This window comes from Notolabrus celidotus, chromosome 8 (assembly GCF_009762535.1).
Source record: "Notolabrus celidotus isolate fNotCel1 chromosome 8, fNotCel1.pri, whole genome shotgun sequence".
NCBI lineage: Eukaryota > Metazoa > Chordata > Actinopteri > Labriformes > Labridae > Notolabrus > Notolabrus celidotus.
Window position 1 is genome coordinate 473,600 of NC_048279.1, and position 8,726 is coordinate 482,325.

Genomic DNA, 8,726 nt, shown 5'->3' on the forward strand with positions numbered 1-8,726 from the left:
CTACACACTGAAGAGGACTTTCAGAGCATTGTTTTCATTAATGACAGTAACTACAGGCTTCAGGGATCCTGAGACAGAGGGAGCTCCACACTGCTGCGGTAATTTCTGACACAGCTGAAGCTGTCGTCTGTTTTTGTCCCAAACACTGCGTCATGTACAGTCATTGATTCCCTCCTGTGTTTCATGCTCTCTTTAATCTGATCTGGAGTAGCCAGACGTTTGTTTTGAAGTCGTTACATAACCAGATGAAGGGTCAGTCGATCTGTTACTCTGTTAATAATTCAACAACCTGAGGAACAAAACAGAGCTTTTCAACATGCACAAGTTGTTCACTTTCAAAGAACATTTGACATAAAGTAAATAAGATGTCATAACACTGGGACACTGGGCAGGTAGTGGTAACAGCACATAATAAATATCTCAAATATGATTCTGTCAGTATTCAATCTTTGTTTTAACCACAGTCATGTTTTGGAAGGATTCGTATTTTCTTTGATGAGATCGTTTGTGTTTTTGTAGAATATGAGACGTGTTTAGTTTGTTTGATGGTCTCTGTCCGTTGATGAGGACTCATGTTGATACTGGTGGAAGACCTGAAGGCTGTGCACACTGTAAGATTTATAAAAGGCACCGAGCATAAAGGAAACCAGGACTACAGTTACAATTAGAGAAGCTAGTTTAATGCAGTGTTGTTATTGTCATACATCAGTGATGATAGTTGGTGTCTCATACGTTCAGACCTGTTATTACTGACCATACATCTCCTGACCTTTACACTATCTTCACATATATCAATCAATCAGACTTTATTTTCATACAATGACATTGTAACACAAAGTGCTGTACATAAAAACAACTTCAAATAGAATAAATTAAGAAAAAGAAAGATATATCTAAAAATAAGAATAAAAAGACCCCCCATCCTAATCCAAACCCCAGCCCGACTCCAAACCCAGCCCACAATCCTAAGGTTAAGAACACAATATATGGAACAATAATAATAATAACAATGAAAATAATAACAATTTATAAATTAATGAAAAATAAAAAAGAAGTTACTGAACGAACTGAGATAACGCTCTCATGATATCTTAATGAGGAAACATAAGATGTTAAAACTCAACACAGGAAATTAAACTCACCAAAATGTAATACATTACTAAGATAATAAAACACACAAATATTAAAACAGTAAAAGAAAATAAGATGCTATACTTATTAAAAAATAAATAAAATACAATATATAAAATAAAAGTGACTGAAATTTAAACTAGATAATAAATAAATAAATAAATAAATAAGTAGATACATAAATAACTAAAGTAAGGTGAAATAAAACTGTTATAAGAATAAAACTCAGTTAAAAGCGAGACTAAAAAGATCTAAACTGTGTGTCAGTAACAGGCTGCTGTCTCTCTCTGAAACCCAAACATCATCTTCATAATGTGACCTCAGCTGCTACAACAAACTGTACCATACATGCACTTTACATAAACATGTGATTTACTATCTTGTTCTGACATGAACTCTTTGCCTTGCTCATACATCTGATGCAGTACACAGCTCATCTGGTGATAACAGTCATGATTATACACATGTCCTTTAAGGAAGAAATTTTATTATTGGGACAAACCCCTTGAGATGTGTCATCTCGGTTTAGAGGGGGTCCCAGACAGACAATGACAAATAGAAAATAGTGCAATATAAAATACAAAACATGAATAATTCAAGAGAAAAATACCATGGACAGCCAGACAGACAACCAACTTGACAACAACAACAACAACAACAACAACAACAACAACAACAACAACAATAGGGGTTGGTACAACCTTATTAAAGGTTCAATCGACAAGAGAAAAATAGAATAAAATCCAATAAACTAAAGGAGCATTAATTAAACACACAAAAATAATAATCGTCATAAAAAATAAATGTATAAATAAGTAAAGGAGGTAGAGGAACAGTGAGGGCTTTACTGAAATCATAAACACTTTGTTTTGAGATGGAAAACAAAGACTTTTCAAACAAGGGGAAAGAAGATAAAGAAATGGTCCCATCAAAAGAAAATGATCTGAACATCTTAAAGAATAACTTGAAGTGAGAGGTATTAAATAGTACTTCAAACAATCAGGAAAGTTAAAATTAAAGTATTTAAAAATAAACTGATACAAGTGAAAAAGTCAACTTATGAGGGAGCTTAGACTGTCAAACATTGTGTGAAAAAAGAGCAACCTAATATAAATCTGCAGTGTATTGTAAATAAAAATAATAAATAATCAATAACTTTATTAGTTTAGTCGAGCCTTGTTTTCCTTCATTTCATTTTTCTTTCACTGCATTATGTCAAACAATCAAAAATATGTTTGTATCACCTGAAACATGTACTCTCCAGTTGTTATTGGTGTCACATATAATTGAACTTTATACATAAAGTCTATCCTCCATAAAGGTGTTCATCAAACTCTGAATGAAGTGCTCTGTCACAGATCAGCCAGAGGAACATGCTGCTGTGATCGTTGTGCTGCACAGAGACATCCTGTAGTTTGGGTATATTTCTACAAACATGTATTGGACTCTTTCTAGAACAAGTACGGACATAAAGCAGACACCATGTTATCTACACCTCAGAGAGGACGGTTTGTGACATTACACTGAGGCTTCATGTTGTGGTGGTCGTTTCTGTTTTCATCACTTTTCCTTCCGCCTTGTCTTTGTACTGCCATCTAGTGGACATATAGATAGATAGATAGACTAATAACTGATACTTTATATTTTAATTTTACATTTCTGTAAATAATCTATAGTCATCTGTAAAAGATAAATGAAAATATTATTATTATTATTGTTGTTGTTATTAGTATTACTGTTGTAATTATTATTTTTGTTGTTGTTAGTATTATTATTGTTATTTTTATTTTTATTATCATTATTATTTTTATTATCATTATTATTTTTATTATTCATATATTTCTCTTTCTATACAGCTCTGTTAGTTTAACATTGAATCTTATTATTTTGTAATTGTTTGTAATTTTGTGTTTTATTTCTTTTTAAGCTTTAGCAATGATTACGTATGTTTTCCATGCTAATAAAGCCCTTTGAATTGAATTGAAAAATAGATAGATAGATAGATAGATAGATAGATAGATAGATAGATAGATAGATAGATAGATAGATAGATAGATAGATAGATAGATAGATAGATAGATAGATAGATAGATAGATAGACCTTTTCTTGTATTTGTAACATCTTTAAATAAGATGTTTAATCTGGACATGTCAGACAAATATATATCTGTCATTTAGTGTAGTAAAATATTTGTGCCAAATTAAAAAAACGCTGGGTAAGATTTAAGGTTTTGCAGTGTGTTGATGGATCATTATTATTGATGGTTTTTTTGTGTTTTTTTTGCAGTTTGTTACTGCTCCTCTGTTCTTTTCCTTTTTTCCCCCCTTTTTTTTTAAATTAGTGATTTTCATGACTCACAAATTAGCAAAAGGACAGTTAACAAAGTTATATAAATACATAGAAAAAGGAACAGCGGAAAAACTAATAGAAAGTATGCTGGTAGAGAGTTGAAGGCATTTCAACAAAGTTCAGACGACTGCTGTAAGATAAGAATAATAATAACATAATATATTATAATATGATAATAGTAATAATCCTTGGAGCAATTGGAAAGTTGTCAGTTCAAGACTGAGGGGGAAAGAGATTGGACAAGCAAAAAATAAAATAAATAAATGAAAGTAGAGGGAGAAAGGAAAAAATAAGAAGAAGGGCACACACATGTCACACATGCATTATTGATGTATTATAATAAAGGAGTTACTTTAATGATGTTGTAGGTCACGTCAGGGTTTGGGTAGTTTTTATCTAAACTTATGTATCATACTTTTATATTAACTTGTCACATGTATGAATCAAACAAATATATATAAAAGAAACTGTTGACTTCCGGGTTGAACTTAACAGTAGTGAAAGTATCAAGTGGATTCAGGTCAATTCTAAGTCCCTCAAAGTATCCAGAAAGCTCTAAAAGGGAAATATAAAGCCAACAGTGGACGCTCTGAGCTGGACTATATGAAGACGTCCGGTGCACATCACTGCTGTTCATTGAGTATAAGGTGTTTTAAAACAGTAAGGCCTAACACTTAAAGGACCATTACAAGTTAAACACAAGTGACAACACAGTGAAGATGACAATAAGGCAATAATGACAATACCACAACAATGTATGATGAATGAAGTACACCTGAGTAACCAAAGCAAGTTTTGTGTGTGTGTGTGTGTGTGTGTGTGTAGGTGTGTGTGTGTGTGTGTGTGTGTGTGTGTGTGTGAGTGCGTCTGTGTGTGTGAGTGCGTCTGTGTGTGTGTGTGTGTGTGTGTGTGTGTGATAACCCTGAGTATATCTTTTTCTCCTCCTACATGTAGTTTCAGTAGTGATCTGTGTCTGTTCATGTAGACTCTTTATAAGCTGTATGTTTGAGAGTCTTCAAACTGGACCGCTTGGCTCCTCATTTCAACAAGACCAAAAACACATCCTTATTAATGAAAACCTAAGTCTCAATGTAAAGATCATTTCAATGTAAGTGACTCAGATAAATATATGAGTTTGATATTATGCAATGGTTCGAGTGGTTGGAACACATGTATGCTTTGAGAGTGAGCTGTACTTCCTCTGCAGGACACTAGGTGGCAGCAAAGCTCCATGCTGGGTCACGACAGAGCTTGAGCTCCAGCCTGTATTACTGTAGTCACTGTATGTTTGTAATAAATGAATGAATTCTTCACCTCCCTGTGTCTTTGTGTTATCATTAGATTAAAGGTGAATGATGAGGAAAGAGCTCAGGGAGAAATCTCACCTAAATATGGAGCAGAAGGAAACTCTTCTCTCATGATGACATTCATGATTTTATTTAGATGTTTCAGACACTGAGCCATGCAGGTGGTTCATTAATCTGCTGTGGACTGTGGCGATCCTGGGTCATGTCATGCAGACCCAGCAGATCATGCAGTAGAACAAGTCCAACCTCAGGAGACTTTTCTGAATGAGAAACAAACATATGGTAATTATATAAAAAGGGAAAGTGCTCAGTAAAAGAAATCTCCCATCATGCCCTCTTCTCTAGTGACATGTTATCCTCATGGTTCCTGGTGTCCCCCCTAACCTGGGATAGATGGGACAGATGGGCAGTGAGAGCCAGTGTTTCCAGTGGGCACCTACCCTCACTAGTGTTTCCAGTGGGCACCTACCCTCACTAGTGTTTCCAGTGGGCACCTACTCTCACCAGTGTTTCCAATGGGCACCTACCCTCACCAGTGTTTCCAGTGGGCACCTACCCTCACCAGTGTTTCCAGTGGGCACCTACCCTCACCAGTGTTTCCAGTGGGCACCTACCCTCACCAGTGTTTCCAGTGGGCACCTACCCTAACCAGTGTTTCCAGTGAGCACCTACCCTCGATTCTACCGGTAGTTACATTTTGGAGGAGGTGCACGTCTGCTACATGCGTAGGCCTCTGCGTAGATATGGGAGCTACACAGACCTCCGGTGTAGGCTACGCCATCGATTCGACGCATAAGTATAAATCAGGCTTTAGGCCCACAGCACTTCAAGGAGGCTTAGCTCTGGTGTCCCAGAGTCACCCCTCCATGCCATCCTTCATATCCACAAGCAGAGCCTCTGTATGTCACAACACAACCCGCACACAACATCTAATTGGACCCAGACTCTGTTCATGCAAACTCCAACACTGATAGCACCTACCCCCCACACGGTCCCTAATGGCACGACAACACAGCACAGAGAAGAGTCTGTGGAGAGATGTTAGTAAGAAGACAGGACACAGATAGCCAGGGAGGAGGCCTGAGTTCAGCTCTGCAAGGTTAGTCTGACCGCTCTACCTCTTCATCCCTCACTCCAATGAGGGATGAGAGAAGGAAGGAGAGAACGGGTCCTCTCTCATTTTTTGTTTTTTTTGTGAGTTGGGGTGTTGTTATTCCCAGTGTTTCCTGGTAGGCTGGTAGGCTGCAGCAGTGAGAGTTTGGGGCGTTTTTAGTCCCAGTGTTTCCTGGTTTAAGGTAGGCTGCAGCAGTGAGAGTTTAGGGCGTTGTTAGTCCCAGTGTTTCCTGGTTTAAGGTAGGCTGCAGCAGTGAGAGTTTGGGGCGTTTTTAGTCCCAGTGTTTCCTGGTTTAAGGTAGGCTGCAGCAGTGAGAGTTTAGGGCGTTGTTAGTCCCAGTGTTTCCTGGTAGGCTGGTAGGCTGCAGCAGTGAGAGTTTGGGGCGTTGTTATTCCCAGTGTTTCCTGGTTTAAGGTAGGCTGCAGCAGTGAGAGTTTGGGGTGTTGTTATTCCCAGTGTTTCCTGGTAGGCTGGTAGGCTGCAGCAGTGAGAGTTTGGGGTGTTGTTATTCCCAGTGTTTCCTGGTAGGCTGGTAGGCTGCAGCAGTGAGAGTTTGGGGTGTTGTTATTCCCAGTGTTTCCTGGTTTAAGGTAGGCTGCAGCAGTGAGAGTTTGGGGCGTTGTCATTCCCAGTGTTTCCTGGTTTAAGGTAGGCTGCAGCAGTGAGAGTTTGGGGCGTTGTCATTCCCAGTGTTTCCTGGTTTAAGGTAGACTGCAGCAGTTAGAGTTTAGGGCGTTGTTATTCCAAGTGTTTCCTGGTTTAAGGTAGGCTGCAGCAGTGAGAGTTTGGGGCGTTGTCATTCCCAGTGTTTCCTGGTTTAAGGTAGACTGCAGCAGTGAGAGTTTAGGGCGTTGTTATTCCAAGTGTTTCCTGGTTTAAGGTAGACTGCAGCAGTGAGAGTTTGGGGTGTTGTTATTCCCAGTGTTTCCTGGTTTAAGGTAGGCTGCAGCAGTGAGAGTTTGGGGCGTTGTCATTCCCAGTGTTTCCTGGTTTAAGGTAGACTGCAGCAGTGAGAGTTTGGGGTGTTGTTATTCCCAGTGTTTCCTGGTTTAAGGTAGACTGCAGCAGTGAGAGTTTGGGGTGTTGTTATTCCCAGTGTTTTCTGGTTTAAGGTAGGCTGCAGCAGTGAGAGTTTGGGGCGTTGTCATTCCCAGTGTTTCCTGGTTTAAGGTAGGCTGCAGCAGTGAGAGTTTGGGACGTTGTCATTCACAGTGTTTCCTGGTTTAAGGTAGGCTGCAGCAGTGAGAGTTTGGGGCGTTGTTATTCCCAGTGTTTCCTGGTTTAAGGTAGGCTGCAGCAGTGAGAGTTTAGGGCGTTGTTATTCCCAGTGTTTCCTGGTTTAAGGTAGGCTGCAGCAGTGAGAGTTTGGGGCGTTGTCATTCCCAGTGTATCCTGGTTTAAGGTAGGCTGCAGCAGTGAGAGTTTGGGGTGTTGTTATTCCCAGTGTTTCCTGGTTTAAGGTAGGCTGCAGCAGTGAGAGTTTAGGGCGTTGTTATTCCAAGTGTTTCCTGGTTTAAGGTAGGCTGCAGCAGTGAGAGTTTAGGGCGTTGTTATTCCCAGTGTTTCCTGGTTTAAGGTAGGCTGCAGCAGTGAGAGTTTAGGGTTATTCCCAGTGTTTCCTGGTTTAAGGTAGGCTGCAGCAGTGAGAGTTTGGGGCGTTGTTATTCCAAGTGTTTCCTGGTTTAAGGTAGGCTGCAGCAGTGAGAGTTTGGGGCGTTGTTATTCACAGTGTTTCCTGGTTTAAGGTAGGCTGCAGCAGTGAGAGTTTGGGGCGTTGTTATTCACAGTGTTTCCTGGTTTAAGGTAGGCTGCAGCAGTGAGAGTTTAGGGCGTTGTTATTCCAAGTGTTTCCTGGTTTAAGGTAGGCTGCAGCAGTGAGAGTTTAGGGCGTTGTTAGTCCCAGTGTTTCCTGGTAGGCTGGTAGGCTGCAGCAGTGAGAGTTTGGGGCGTTGTTAGTCCCAGTGTTTTCTGGTTTAAGGTAGGCTGCAGCAGTGAGAGTTTAGGGTGTTGTTATTCCCAGTGTTTCCTGGTTTAAGGTAGGCTGCAGCAGTGAGAGTTTGGGGCGTTGTTATTCCCAGTGTTTCCTGGTTTAAGGTAGGCTGCAGCAGTGAGAGTTTGGGGCGTTGTCATTCCCAGTGTTTCCTGGTTTAAGGTAGGCTGCAGCAGTGACAGTTTAGGGCGTTGTTAGTCCCAGTGTTTCCTGGTAGGCTGGTAGGCTGCAGCAGTGAGAGTTTGGGGCGTTGTTAGTCCCAGTGTTTCCTGGTTTAAGGTAGGCTGCAGCAGTGAGAGTTTGGGGTGTTGTTATTCCAAGTGTTTCCTGGTTTAAGGTAGGCTGCAGCAGTGAGAGTTTAGGGCGTTGTTATTCACAGTGTTTCCTGGTTTAAGGTAGACTGCAGCAGTGAGAGTTTAGGGCGTTGTTATTCCCAGTGTTTCCTGGTTTAAGGTAGGCTGCAGCAGTGAGAGTTTAGGGCGTTGTTATTCCCAGTGTTTCCTGGTTTAAGGTAGACTGCAGCAGTGAGAGTTTAGGGCGTTGTTATTCACAGTGTTTCCTGGTTTAAGGTAGACTGCAGCAGTGAGAGTTTAGGGCGTTGTTATTCCCAGTGTTTCCTGGTTTAAGGTAGGCTGCAGCAGTGAGAGTCCCCTGTAGTCCTCAGGGTGGATTTAGCCATTTGCAGAGCGCTGCCTTGCTGCATCTCTGGAGGTTCAGAATTAGATAAACGTCCTCCTGACATGAAAACAGCCCTACTCTTCCTGTCTACCATCTTACTGAACAGACAGAGAAAGAGCAACCAGCCAGGCTGAGCGATCAATGCTTCTCCATCGC